A 14,202-nucleotide genomic window follows, 5' to 3' on the forward strand; every position below is an offset into this window, starting at 1 on the left:
GCGTACAAAACATTTACAATTTCATATTACTTCGGTAACACAAGTTGGAAACAAAAAAGAAAATTTCCCTTGTAAAGACATAGGCGAAATTGACAAAAAATGACCCTGCATACCACACACGCTATCCTGAGATATGGAAAGTTCAAAAATGCCGCACGACTTATGGAAAGCAAATGGTCAGATACACATTACCTACATTACTAAATGAACTTGCCAGATATGGTACGGACGTAGCTTTAATGGCTTTTAATGGGTTACGCAATATGTATGTGCAACTGCGATTGTTTCTTTTTCTTCAATGTACTACATATGTTTGTTACTCTGATTTGAAATTTAGCGAATTTGCAGCAGTTTTGATATGTACAGAATAAATATATCAATTAATAAGAATTTTAATCTAGAAAAGTTCTTGTTCTGATGTGTATATATGGCTTTTCCTTTATTGATGCCATTACGTACTTCCTTAGTGCTTTTTCTTCATTTATGTGTTGCTTTCTACCTCTATTGTTGTAATTTCACAGCACTCTATGCCATAGTCTGGTGCACGGATCTAGTCAAGCCTTTTGAGGCTTTTTTTCCGTGCACCAAATATCTGTCAGATATTGAATAAAATTGAATTGAATCTGCGTCGGTGTCAATGTCTGGACAATATTTTTTTTCAATAGTTTACTCGCGTAATTCCATCGGCTCAGTTAGTAAATCGGAGGAGAATTTTGTCCACGTCGTTGCTCATGTCGAGGCTCAACGGCATTCCGTGTGAGCGACGTCCTCTTCGACGTCATCGAGCATCAGGTACCGCCTGACCATCTCCCAGCAGTCTTCATTGAGGTCGTCCAGCTGCATGCGCCCGTCATCACGTGGATGGCACACGACTCGTTCTTTGACGACGCTCGTGATCCGCATGTACTCGTCCAAGCTGGCGGTCCTTTTCAGGTGGCCACGCGCCAGACCTCCGATTTCAGCTGCGCTGACATCAGCAAGCTCTGCAAGGTCTTCCAGCAGCTCGCCATGGAGCTTGCAGATGCGCTCCAACGCTGCGCTGGTATACCTGTTAGGAGTGAAAGAAAAGAATGCGATTCACTTGCCGAGGAGCATGTTTACCGAACTCGTCAGCGTTTAGTTGAAAGAACAGCATACATAATATTCTGGAGATTTTATTTTTTTCATCATGTGTTGTGCGCGTGGTGCGCATGGCCTTCAATCCTGATTGTCAACTATCGGGAGTGATTCCGTTGCTGTATGATGCTAGATGCATGAGGGTGGCTCCAGGATTTTAAATGCGAAGCATTTCTTAGCGAACCTCTGGCACTTTGAGCGTTTCTATCTACGTATCTATCTACGTATCTATCTATCTATCTATCTAGCCGCTCTCATGATCTCATGAGATCAGGTGCTCTCATGATCGCCTCCTTAACTTGGTGTAGACCAAAATTTGCATGGGAGGGTAAGAGAATTTGACGAATATGACTGCCGGGTCATGACATAAATAATTTTAAAATCCTGTCGCGTACGTCGTCAAACCCTTTCCACTAGACACGTGTGGCACATACCCGTTTACCACGGGCCGTGGTGTACGGGTATGCGCCACAGGTGATTGATAGTTTATGTCTACCCAGGAACGGCGAGAACAGACATTGGTAACTTCAATGCTAGAGAGTTAAGTAAAACCAACATCGGCAGCGTTGACTCAACGAATGGAAATAATGAAAATTAGGATCCCAGCAGGAATCGAACCCAAGCATTCTGCGTGGCAATCAGGTATTCAACCACTGAGCCACTCCAGGTGTATAAATTGGTTTGGAAAAACAGCCTACGCAGGCGTAATATCGGTGCAACGTCAATTGTGGTTGTGGTGCTGGCTATCTAATTTTACAAGAAAGTAATAAACACTACATGATACTCCTACGATGTGTACTCCTACGATACGGGCGTCATATCAGATTGACGTGTGTAGTTCCAGTGTTGGCTCCGATTTTATAGCAGTCTAATAAACATTAAGTTTGTATTCCTATGATTCAGCAAGCTATATTGAAGCACTGCTGGACCCAGGAGGAATACATTAACGAAAGTTACATATGCTATCCACATCACCGCATCGTAAAGTGCACTTCGTCCACCAGAACGACGAAGTGTCCTCTTCATTCCTTAAGAGGCTGGGCGATGGCTTCATGCTGACCGAGGATAATATCAGGTTGATTGACAGCCATTTGTAGATTAGGCTACGTAGGCCGCATACGCCCATGTAGTCTACGAATACGACAAAGACCATCCACTGATGTTGGTCTACGTAGCACTATCCAGGCTTACCAGCATCGACGGCCAATGCCTCACCAACGCGAAAGGTGGCATTAGGTTCCGACATGTTGCCGGCTCTGTCGACAGACAATTTGTCGACGAAATGACCGAGGCATCCACGAATTCCAACAGCTCTACTATACCACATACTTGAATACACATGGACCCCTCTTCACCACGATCACGACCGGATCCTATAACAAGTCATGACCAGCTGTTGGTGCTCACTGATCACGGTGATGATGCCCTTGTTCAAGAACTGTCAAGAACTTCTTGCACACATGCACACGGGTTCGTGAAACGCGCGTGCGTTCTCGGGACACGTATAAGCACTACATATCAGCTTACCGCTTCTGGTGTTGGTAATACCCACGTTGTCATTGGCAGCGTTACCCAACCGTAAACAGCTGCTTATATAACATATATGCAGCTCTTCAACATATATATGTGTGCGTATAAAATATATACATATCTTTAGCGTCATTTTGTAACGTGTCGCTCAGTAAAAAAAGTTACGCCGCAGTCACCTACCCGTAGCATGCTTCGCAGAACATCGACTCCCACGGTACGTGGGATCTGCCGAATTTTTTTTTCATTCTGTGTGATTTTTTCATTCAATCGAGATGTCTTTGAGGGGGCAGGGGCACCCCTGAAGCAAATAGCTGTGCTATTAGCATTCTGGTGCTTTGTGGTAGATGCAAGGGGACAGTGCCCCTGAAAATTTCAAAAGCTGACAGCCCCATCAGCGGACATTATATAGACTAACCCTTAGGCCGCCGTGCACAAGGGCGGTGTTGTAACGTCTGAGACTGGTAAAGTCCGAGCTTTTTACTCAAGACATGCATACGTAGATACATGGCTCGTTCTGTGGGCGCAACGGGGACAAAAAGCGCTAGTCGCGGGATGATGACAGAACGACGACAGACATGGTGATGTCACCATGCTCTCTGTCGTTCTATCACCGTCCCATGTGTTAAGCTGTTTCTGCCCCTTGTAAGGATGCACCCACCAGCCCAGTTAGGTGCACTCCTGCAGTTCACTCGGTGACGACGCACGAAGCACACCGACGCTCAATTAAGGCGCTAAAACCCGCTCACTCGATGCTTGACGGTGCTCCCTTCTTCCACGTATACATCGGTACTGCCGCACTCACGGAAGAGAAACAGCACAGGCCAGTGCTACTACATGAAAAACTCAGAACTTCAAAACACGCGATGCACACTGAAATGAGGAATGCAACAAATGCAATACCAATACACCTGGAATCCCTGCATATACAAACGACTGCGCACACGCTGAACAGGAGTGATGGGACGCTTCCGACAATGTACTCTCGCTGTTTACGTCACGTACATGGCGCACTTAAATACGCTGTGCCATCCTTATGGCTTTTACTGTGAACAAGGCTGCCGTATGGGGGGGGGGGGGCAAAACGCCATGTAAGCTTTGTTCCTTTAAAAAAGAAAACAGGCTCCCGTATGGGAGCCGAAACGTCAAGTAAACTTTGGTCCTTTTTTAGTCGGTGTATCTTTTCGCGTTTACAAAATGCAAATATCATCAATTGCGTTCAATATAACCTATACAAAGATAGTGGCGGGTTAATGCACACTTGAAGAAGTACGTTTCATTGAGAATTATAATAAATTTCATGAATAGAAGTGTGAGATAAGCCATACTTGTTTAGTAAAAAAGGAAAGATATATTTCTATTTTGAAAATCGAAGTTAGTACGCGGGTGAGGCACATATATGTATTCGTGGTGTCGTATGGGGACACAGCGAATGGTGGCGTGGAGATGAGAGACTTCGAATTTAAAAAAAATATATGCTGTACTCAATCTGTTATTTGTATTGCTGGTAAGTACGATGATGCTATATGTCAGAGAGGAAGAGCCATTCGTTTTCTGTGTACGGCAATTTAATGCGCGTAAGTAAGTAAGAAAGTGGACGGGAAAAAGGGTGGCGCGGTGGTCTGTCGGTAGGATGAGCACGACTACGGGGAATGGCAAGACGTGTAGCGAGATGCCATTATCGGCGGTAAGCAGTGTTCAGGCCACACTCATTTCTCTTTGCTTTGTCATTTCTATACTACAATAAGTAAAACAAGTAATTGCCCCTATGCTTTCTTTAGTTTCTGTTGTCCATCAATTAGTCATGAACATGCCAACATACAATAAAAACCAACTAAAATAGTGGAATGCCGTCCCTTCAAGAAGCTCAAACTACACAAAATAGTAAAGCTTAGTTATAAAAAATTGACTTAAAAGGAAACATGGCCACAGGTGGGATACGAACCCACGTCAAATACCTTAGTGAAGCCTTTCTTGCCGAGCGTTCTTGGCCAAAATTACTAGTTACACAATGCATACCTGTCCAATTCAGTAGTCTTCGTGAATGCAGCGGCAACCGCCATGAGGCCCATGTTTCTGCGCGTTACCTCGTAGATGGCCAACACTTTCTTCGATGCCTCCGGCCATCCTTGGTCCAGTCGACCCTCGAGAACGATGTCAAGAAGTGTATGGTTGTCCGTGATGCCGAGGGACAGGCGACTGACGAAAGCTCGCAGACTTGTCACGGTGCTGTCTCCGAAGGTGAGCTTTCTGATATTCCTGCTGGCGTTGACAGCGTCCGCTATGCTCTCCACGTCCCTATCACTCATGCTGTCTACGTAGAAGACAAGTTCCTTTAAGCTGTTGTTCCTGGCCAGAGACTCCACGATGACCCTCCACCACTCGTCCGAAAAGTCGAAGTCGTCGGCGAATCCCATGCTCACTTCGAGTTTCCTCAGCACTGCTGTAGACTGCACGTACTCCGCCAGAGCCGACGACACGGCTAAGTTGCCTCTCGGAATCTCTAGTACAAGCGAAGTCACGTGACCGCAATCCGGTAGCTGAAGCAAGGCGGCGGTTTTCACGTCTTCGTGCACATCTCCGACGAGGAACAGTCCTGAAAACATCTTGCATTTCAGCAGGTCTATGTTGTCTTCGGCGAAGTAGACCCCGCAGGACACCTTATCGTGGACGCCGCTGTCTTCTAATGTGTGGCACACGTGCGTCAGGAGGTTATGATTTGTGCTGTCAGAGAATACATAAACCTTCTTCAAATGGTGCTTCGACGAGAGTACGTCATGGAAGCGAATCCACTGCTGTGGATTCCATATTTGATAAGGAATTGAGAGTTCTTCGAGTGCCTCGTTTTTCTCAAGTGCCTCGATCCAGGTTTCGTAAGCGGCGTTATGAATTGGGGAGACGTCTTCGTAAATGGACAGTATGACAAGGCTGCTGATAACAGTGTTCTCGCCGATGATTCCGGCAACGAGCTGTATGCTCTCTATACCACCCGTAAACGTTGTGATGACTACCTTGGACAATGTTTTGTTGTGCAAGATACCTTCAAGCACTGAAGTTTCGGTCTTCTCGCTGTCAGCCGTGAAAATGAATGATGTCAACGAAGGGGCGAACATCAAGTATTTGCGGAGCTCCTCTCGGCAGGTTTCGGGGATCAATGATCCTCTGAGAGTTAGCTCTTTTAAAATGCCACTTTGCATGAGGCACGACAGGAAGTTGTTGGTCGCGTGCTGTTCCATGCTTGTCCCTTGGAGGCCGAGGACGACCAGAGATGGCGAAGTTCGCACGAGTGCTGCAAGTGCGGTTGGAAACTCAGCGCAGCAGTCACGAAAGAACGAGCACTCCAGTTCTTCGAGACTGGTTAGAGACGCTATGGTCGCACAGATGCTCTCGCGTATCGGGAAACACCAAAACTGGAGCCTTAGTCTCTTGAGACGCGAGTAAGGAAGTACGTCGCAAAGAAGCGATGCACACTTCTCGAAATGGAATGGTGTGACGTTAAGAGCTGCAATGCATTGATGGAATTTCAAAAGGCGGTGCAGCAAACAGGCGCCCAGCTTTGACTGGACATCCTGCGGTTCCGGCAGGTGCATGCCCGAATCTGCTACGCTCACTAAAGCGAGCTCTCCGCGCGCTCCTGGTATTTCTCGCAATTGCATTCTCGCGGAAAACAACACTTCGTTGAAAGCCGCCAGATGTCGGACAATGTGGCAAGGTCTGTCGTGTGTCTCCGAGCATAAACAGGAGTATTTGAACACAGCGGCCGTGAAGCAGCCGGTGACGCCCTCGAGGTCAGCCCATTGGCCAGCGTAAGATGTGAGTGCGCCTTCATCTTTGCGCAAGTCAGCGTTGCCATCCATTTTCTTCGACCTGCGAGAGTTCAGTTAAATAATTTGCCACTACTCTTCAGTGCAACCACTGATTACTGTTACACTCTAATCACGGTAACGTTTAGGACAGCATAAAAAGACATGTAACCTATAATTTATAAGTTACATGGCTGTTACAGCAATTTTATCTTTGTGTTTTCTTCATTTCCCTCTCTCATAAAGGTTACATCGACAGTAGCGTGCCAAGTTAAAAGCTAAAGCACCGCGATGAGCATTGTAACTTTTAGATTGTAACTTATATAAGCGCAATGACTCATCCGTCAGGGGACCTACACTATGGAGTGGAAGTTTATTGATCAATGTGTCACATCGCGATCTGTCTTGTTCAAGGCTGGCTTTATCAATTGAACAGCGGATGACGTACACACAGAACGGGTCTTGACAGCACGAAAGCAAATCACAGAAGCAGCGATTTTACATTGCGGCATACTGAGGCAAGCGATGGTGGGGTATGAACTAAAACTGGAGTTCAATAAGGGGAGCCCGCTTCCAAAACCCGTAATTTATGAAGTGACATAATCTGCACAGACATCGGCAGAAGCACAAGAACGAAACACTATGGTATGTTGGTCAAATGTTTGTGCTAAACAACTTATTAATAGCTCTTATATCTATTTTGCTTTTAAGCCGCAGAAGTAATGAATTTGCCTCCGGGAAGCTTCGCATATGGCGACAAGATAAAGTACTGTGAGCACACGACAACCGACCAAATTAAACTGACGATGCGATCGAAGAACCATCCCGTGGCGCGAGAAAAATATTTTTCCGAGGCTCGCAATACAATTTATTTGAATTTTGCTGTCGTGTTGTCTAGTTTGTTTCTTTTTTTTTCGCGTTATAATTAACGGATCGTAAAGTGCAGCAAACGTCACGGGACAACATAGCACCAAACACGCTTAACCGTCATCAATTCGCCAACACGGGAGAAAAAGATGCCGCTGAGTTCACAAAACAGCATGGGACGGCCGCTCCAGTAGATAGGCCGCGTAGAGAGATGTATGAGCTCGCGGTGAGTAACAAATGTGGCGTCCTCGAGGCGCCGCTTCAACTTTATCGAACCAGGGACGGCGTCATCTCTCCTAGGCTTTGCACAGCTTGAGGTGTATGCCGGGAAGAGCATTCGAATGCGAGGCGGTTGGTGTGGTTGTTGAAGTCGCGTTCGTGCAGTGCTGCTCTTTCTTTCATCGATTTATCCAGGTTTTACACTCCGCGCTTTGTTGACGTGCGTGGTCTAATCGTGTTGTGTACGTGAGTGGCGTGTAACTAGTGATACAGCACGCAAGGACAGTCATTAACGTGCGCGATCCGCCGCAAATCAGCCACGAAGCATTGCAACGGGCACGTTCAGTGGGCTGCGCGGCCATTGCGACGAGCTGCATTGCTGATTCTTCGCTTGAGACTAGCAATTGTCGAGCGGGTTGCATCCGTTGTTACGTTGCCCGAAGACAGTAGTAAATGTGATTTGCAGGTAAGCAATATTCTCTCTTCAGTACGTTATTTGCTTGTGTATATGTACTTAGGTCGCGTGTTTACCTGAATTCATGCTCATGCTTACGCTACTGTACGAGATGGGTCGTGTCATACTTTTATGTTTTAAAAAAATCGTGTCATACTTTTATGTAATGCATTGTTATTGGCAGTATTTGCTCTGCGTTTGACATTACAAGATGCGTGTTTGGGCGTATATTATCAAACATCCGACTAAGATCATTCGTTATCATACACGTTTATGTGAGAAGAGATGAAGGACAGAAGTTTAACCCTTCTTGCTGTCGCCGTCTTGGTACCTTCAACACGCTCGATGAAGGCTGGAATCACGGTGTGAAATACTGTAGGCGGCATAAACAAAGTGCCCCAGATCAGCTTTCCCCAGACGAGCTCTGCGTGCGCAGTAACTCGCTCCTGTCAATGGCAGTCTGGGCTGTTTGTCATGTCCTTGTCACCGGTACATGATATTTCGTGGCGTCTATACGCAACCTTTCGCCATGCTTCAAACTCGGCTGCGGTAGTTTTAGGTGGACGAGTGAGGGTTTAAGGCGGTAATGCGGGCTAGTTGGTTGTGATCACTGGTGTTCATTTCGGTAGCGCAAAGAAAATTAGACACATTAAAAAAAAAAAAGCCCTCGTAGAGTGATCTAGCGCGTCGCGCCTGTGCAACGGGGTTTTGTGTGTTTCCTTGCAGTAAAGTCAGTTGATCTCTAGCGCCCGTCCTCTCTACGTGTCCTCTCTTGTCTTTATAAATTGTTTTGCGCTACCGAAATGAATAAAGCTTTAAGTACACGAAAGACAATGAAATGGCGTTAAAGTGCGTTTTAAGTGTAGTTTTAATTGTCTTAAAGGAAATCACAGCATCCTTCCGTGTGTAGCTGAATGTAGCAAACCCGAGGCACTGAGCCGACCGAAGTAAACATTTAATACACACACACAAAAGGACGTTTATGACGTGAAAAAATAAATTGCTAAATCCAGTGCTTTGGCTGAGTACGTTTCAGGGGACACGCAATCGACGGGGGAAGGCACGTGCTCGCGCTAGAGAAAAATGACTGTCACGACGTCTTTATCTCGAGTCGCTCTTGATACCGACTACTCCATGTGCGTGAGTGCGTACGTGTGCGTGTGTGCTCGTGCGCGCGTGTGTGTATGCGCTCGCGCGTGCGTGTGTGTGTGTGTGTGCTCGTGCGAGCGCCTGTGTGTTTGTGTGTGCTCGCGTGTGTGTGTTTGCTCTCGCGCGTGCGTGTGTGCTCGTGCGCGTGTGTTTGCTCGCGTGTGTGCTCGTGCGCGCGTGTGTGTGTGCTCGCGCGTGCGTGTGTGTGTGCGCGCGCGCGTGTGTGCTCGTGCGTGTGTGCGTGTGTACTCGCGTGTGTGTGCTCGCGTGTGTGTGTGTGCTTGCTCGCGTGTGTACTCGCGCGTGTGTGCGTGTGTGTGTGCACGCGCGTGTGTTTGCTCGCGTGTGTGCTCGCGCGCGCGTGTGTTTGCTCGCGTGTGTGCTCGTGCGCGCGTGTGCTCGCGTGTGTGCGCGTGCGTGCGTGTGTGTATGTGTGTGTGCGCGTGCGTGTGTGTGTGTGTGTGTGTGTGTGTCTGTGTGTGTGTGTGTGCTTTTTGCTTTAGTCGGCTCAGTGCCTCGGGTTTTCAACGTCACCACGTATCAACCCAACCAGACGGGCTTCCGTCAGACTTCAAACTTCTGCGTCTTGACCTAACTTGAAACCTTACCACAAATATATGCTGAAGTCATCTTCATTCCATAGTTGCACTCATACAGATCACAATGTACGGCATTCAAAATTCAGATAATTCATGCTCATACGCTGCTGTAACAGTTGGATCGAGTCAGAAAAATAAATTTTCATGATTTTACGCTTTGTTGCCGGCAGTATTTGCTCTGCGTCGCTCGATTACGTCTAGAGGTACATTTACAGCGCAAACGTAAAGACGCGCTTGTGTGTGTCGTTTCTCTCTTTGTGGTGCGTCTTTACGTTTGCGCTGTAAATGTACCTCTAGAATTATGAACCAACTAGGCCCAAAAGAAGTTTTACTGAGATTACGTCTAACTGCTTCGCTATCGTTTCTCTCTTTGTGGTGCGTCTTTACGTTTGCGCTGTAAATGTACCTCTAGAATTATGAACCAACTAGGCCCAAAAGAAGTTTTACTGAGATTACGTCTAACTGCTTCGCTATCAAAACGGGGCAGCTGAGAATGTGTTACGCGATAAGCGATACGCTGTGGCTTAACGATTTTTCAGATAGAACGAATGCCAGCAATTGTGCGACGTAGGAGTTCAAAGGGGGACATGGTCAGTGCGGTTGATATGTCTTTCGATGTCCTTAGTTCCTTGGCGATAAAAATTTGTTCTCTGGCACTGAGATAACTTTTTTTGTGTTCTCGTTCTGTTCTAGGGTGCAAGCAACGTGTCATTGTGGTTAGAAAAAATGAATCAGTATACATGTGATTTAACTGTCAAAGCCGGAATGTTTAAAGGTACGTAGACAACACAAATGATTTTTTTCCCGCCATATTAAATGTGTTGCGTTGGAAATGTTTACAGCATACATCCCGCCCAAGGCATGCTGGGATGATCTCCTATAAGGCAGCTTGGAAACTTCCAGACGCCGATATGCCTTACGTTCGGTGCAGCCGAGGTTACGAACTGTCAAGTGGAATATGCCCCTTGAGGAAAACAATTAGGTACGAGCATGTTGAAGCTCCACGTGAAATGCCAAGTATGGTCACTGAAAAATGTAAATTGCAATGTTTCTGTTTCTAATCACCTGCTGTCGTGTTTCTCTTGTGCTAAACAGAAGTAAATTGCATTTGGGATTAACGGGCGTTTTCAAATAAGATTTTTGTTTTCCGATAAACGTATTGCACAGGTAGTAGATTTGAGGAACGCTTATGTATTGGTCAAGTAACACCCTTTTTTTTTGGGGGGGGGGGGTGGATTATGTGTCGCACATTACGTGCTATCGGCAGTTGTGTGCAAAGTGGCAGTAACCGTTGGAATAGTGCAAAATAACGGTCCTCTCCATTTAGGATCGACTGTCCAGCGAGGAGATTGCGGAATCAGCAACTGACATATTGACTGATGAAACATGATGGTGCGTGCAGCAAGAGAGGGTTTGACTGCAGATCCTGACCACCTGCTCCTGTAAATTTGTACCAACCACAGGCGAAAACAAGAAGAAACGCTTTGAATACCTGCGGTCTTCTATCAGCGAGACAAGGCCCTGAAGCTATAAATCAATAAACTTTGATGTATTCTGCTTTGGAGGTATAAAGCAATGAAATATGAATTCTTTTCGAATGGTGCGTTTTTTTTTTCTTCAGAAAATTTCTTGTGAGCACGCACAACCCGAGCAACAAAAGTAAAGGACTGACAATCACCCTCTTTTTGGCTGCCCTCTGGGTTTCAGCTGTCCTGCAGTACCAGCATTTATGGTATGCCGCACACACTAGTGTCTTAAGGAGAAGCACGACGCTGATCACGTATTATTTGCAGGGGACTCCACTCAGTATAACAGCTCTACCCGTGGCCCACCCACCCAGATGTCGCCTAACAAAGGGTATGTGCCTCTTTTTTCTTTCGATCTTCTTCCTGCGACACATTTCGGACCACTCGCTACACGCATGATCGGCCCAGCCAAGTGTCGTCTAGCAAGAGAAGCGTGGCTCTTCCTTTAGTGCTTCTTTCTGTGCACGCCTAATCTTTCGTACTTCTTTCTGCGGCTTTATCATGCAGCGTACAAATATGTACACAGAGTAATGAGAACTTTCACGGCGGTGTCATATGGCCTGCCCTGTCCTGAATACACACGCTGGAGCTTTGGAATAATTCTGGTACATGTCTGCATAGATCACGACAGTTGCGGTGTCCGTGGCAAGAGATGTACGCTACCCTAATCGCAAGAAAAAACACAAAACAATTTCCTTTGGAGTTGGCTTAGAGCTTGCATGCATCGTAATGTCACACCTTCGCCCACAAGCATCGCGTCGTTCAAATGCGGTCTGCCACTAAAACGATAATTAAGAAGAGCAGGTGATTGACAGATATTCTTAATCATGAGTTGTGCCATGTGTATCAGACAAGTATCCTCTCTTGATCCAATTAGGTAGATGCTTAAGCATTACAATTTGCATCTCTCGAGAAAACCGCGTTCCGGCTGTTGATATGCACTCTTGGTATTATTGTATGTTTTGCGTATGCATACATGTGCATTTACTGCGTGTTTTTCTGATAATATCATTCAGCATTCATATATAATATGCACAAACGTACCAGCCAGCTACTTATTACGCGATGATTTCAGACATTTCTTTGGGTTTTGCGAGAAGTACGTAAAACTGACTTAACGTGGCGTATGGCGAGTGGTCTGTATATCAATTTTGAATATACTCTACGCCGTGAGGAGCAGTGTTAATTCTCCGCGCACTTCTTTACCGCCTTCAGCAGCTTCCCTGCTTTGTCAACTTCCCATTTTGTCAGTATCCACGTTTCCAATGCTGATCCCATATTTGAAGGTGAACAAAATGGCAAATAGCCCTATAACAAATAGACGGCTGGTATTTATTATCGGATAAGACACAGTTTGATAAGCACGAATCACACAGTCAATGAAAGTGCACGAGCAGCAGAAAAATAATTGAAGTGTTATAATCACGCCAGCCTATGCTTAAACTGCATAGAAGTTGGACCAAGAGAGGATGGCCTGACACGTATACCATGATACTGTTATAAAATCTTTGGTCTTCACTGATATTGACGGGTCGACCACATTTTAATAATAATCGCGGTTCATCATTGCTGTAGTGCATTCTAACTCCAAGTCGCCTCGAACATGCGAATGTTTTGTTAGCTGCCTCTTCTAATGAGCGAAGGCGACGCGTTTGGCCTCGGTCACCGCAATTGTCACGTTCTATAAGCAGTCATGCACTTGATTTATTACAATGCGCCATCGCGTGTGTTCCGAGAAGCACCTTCCATGTGACACCTTCCGCAAAGGTTCGCATTTCTTAGCGAACGTATATGGACGGTGTATTAAAACCGCACAAGGAAGCACGGAAAAAACACGAGGCATGCGCAGCACGAAGTGCGAAAGAGTGGAAGGCTGTGCTTCCGTTGCTGTGGCACAACTGGCTGATCCATGTGATGAGCGTAACCTCCTGGAATGCGTCAAAGAAAGAAGAGCGAAGGAAAGAAGAGGCGCAGAGCGGTGGCCGTATAAAATCTCCTGCAAGCCGTTTTGTGTAAACACTATACCGTGTACTGTACAACGTAACCTCTATTTTTACGTGATGTGGCCGTATAAAATCTCCTGCAAGCCGTTTTGTGTAAACAGTATACCGTGTACTGTACAACGTAACCTCTATTTTTACGTGAGAATGCTCGATACTGTGAACGGGTACTAAAGGTTACTAGATAACTTCTATTTTATAAGTGCACAAATTTGTGAAACTGTGCACCTTTAATAAACGTTACCGTGCTTAGAGTGTATATAAGAAATCCAGTGTAGCGATCAAAATGTCATAATACGTGTCGTTTACTTTAATGTCAGGCAAAATTGCGCTTCACATAGGATAAAGTGGCGACAACGGCATGACTTACGCGGGGATTTCGAAACGTGAGCTTCTGTAACATCCTGATTTGGGTCTACGTTCGTTTTGTGGCTCTTATAATGGTAACTTACTTCCTCGATCGGACATAATCACACTGAATAAGTGATTTCAAAGGGCAAATAATACTAATGGTTAGGACGATGCACATTTAGAACAAGCAATGCGCTGAACACGGTAACGTAGGCAGAGTGGCGTTCAGGACATTGCTATGCACTCGCCCACATCGTCGACCTCCTCCTCCCAGTGTGATCAGTAAAAGATTCGTGGCCAAGAAGGCCACGAGCGGAACCATGAACGTCAAATCGTCTCGCCTACTTAGCTGAAGAACTGTGAATTGAACTGCACTGCGCAGGGTTGCGAGGTCAAAAAGACAAAAACCAGAAAATCAGAAAAACCAGCCAAAAAGTAGTCGACTTTTGCCAAGGGGAGTTAAAAAGCCAAAAGTAGTCACGCGTGTGTGAAAACAACCGCGACGTTTTTATTTAAATGTCTAAATAGCAAAGCCTTTCGGCGAAAATATAAATGTATACTATATGAACACTTCAGTATCAGAACTCTTGA

At 45.9% G+C, this 14,202-nt stretch overlaps 1 long non-coding RNA gene across 1 annotated transcript; it reads left to right on the forward strand.

Annotated features, from left to right (window-relative positions):
* The first annotated feature begins 7,943 nt into the window (after positions 1 to 7,943).
* LOC125757524 (uncharacterized) lies at positions 7,944 to 11,246 on the forward strand. Its single transcript, XR_007415291.1, has 3 exons — positions 7,944 to 7,998; positions 10,428 to 10,509; positions 11,062 to 11,246. It is a non-coding gene; the product is annotated as an uncharacterized LOC125757524 (long non-coding RNA).
* The last annotated feature ends 2,956 nt before the right edge of the window (positions 11,247 to 14,202 follow it).

This window comes from Rhipicephalus sanguineus, chromosome 2 (assembly GCF_013339695.2).
Source record: "Rhipicephalus sanguineus isolate Rsan-2018 chromosome 2, BIME_Rsan_1.4, whole genome shotgun sequence".
Taxonomy (NCBI): domain Eukaryota; kingdom Metazoa; phylum Arthropoda; class Arachnida; order Ixodida; family Ixodidae; genus Rhipicephalus; species Rhipicephalus sanguineus.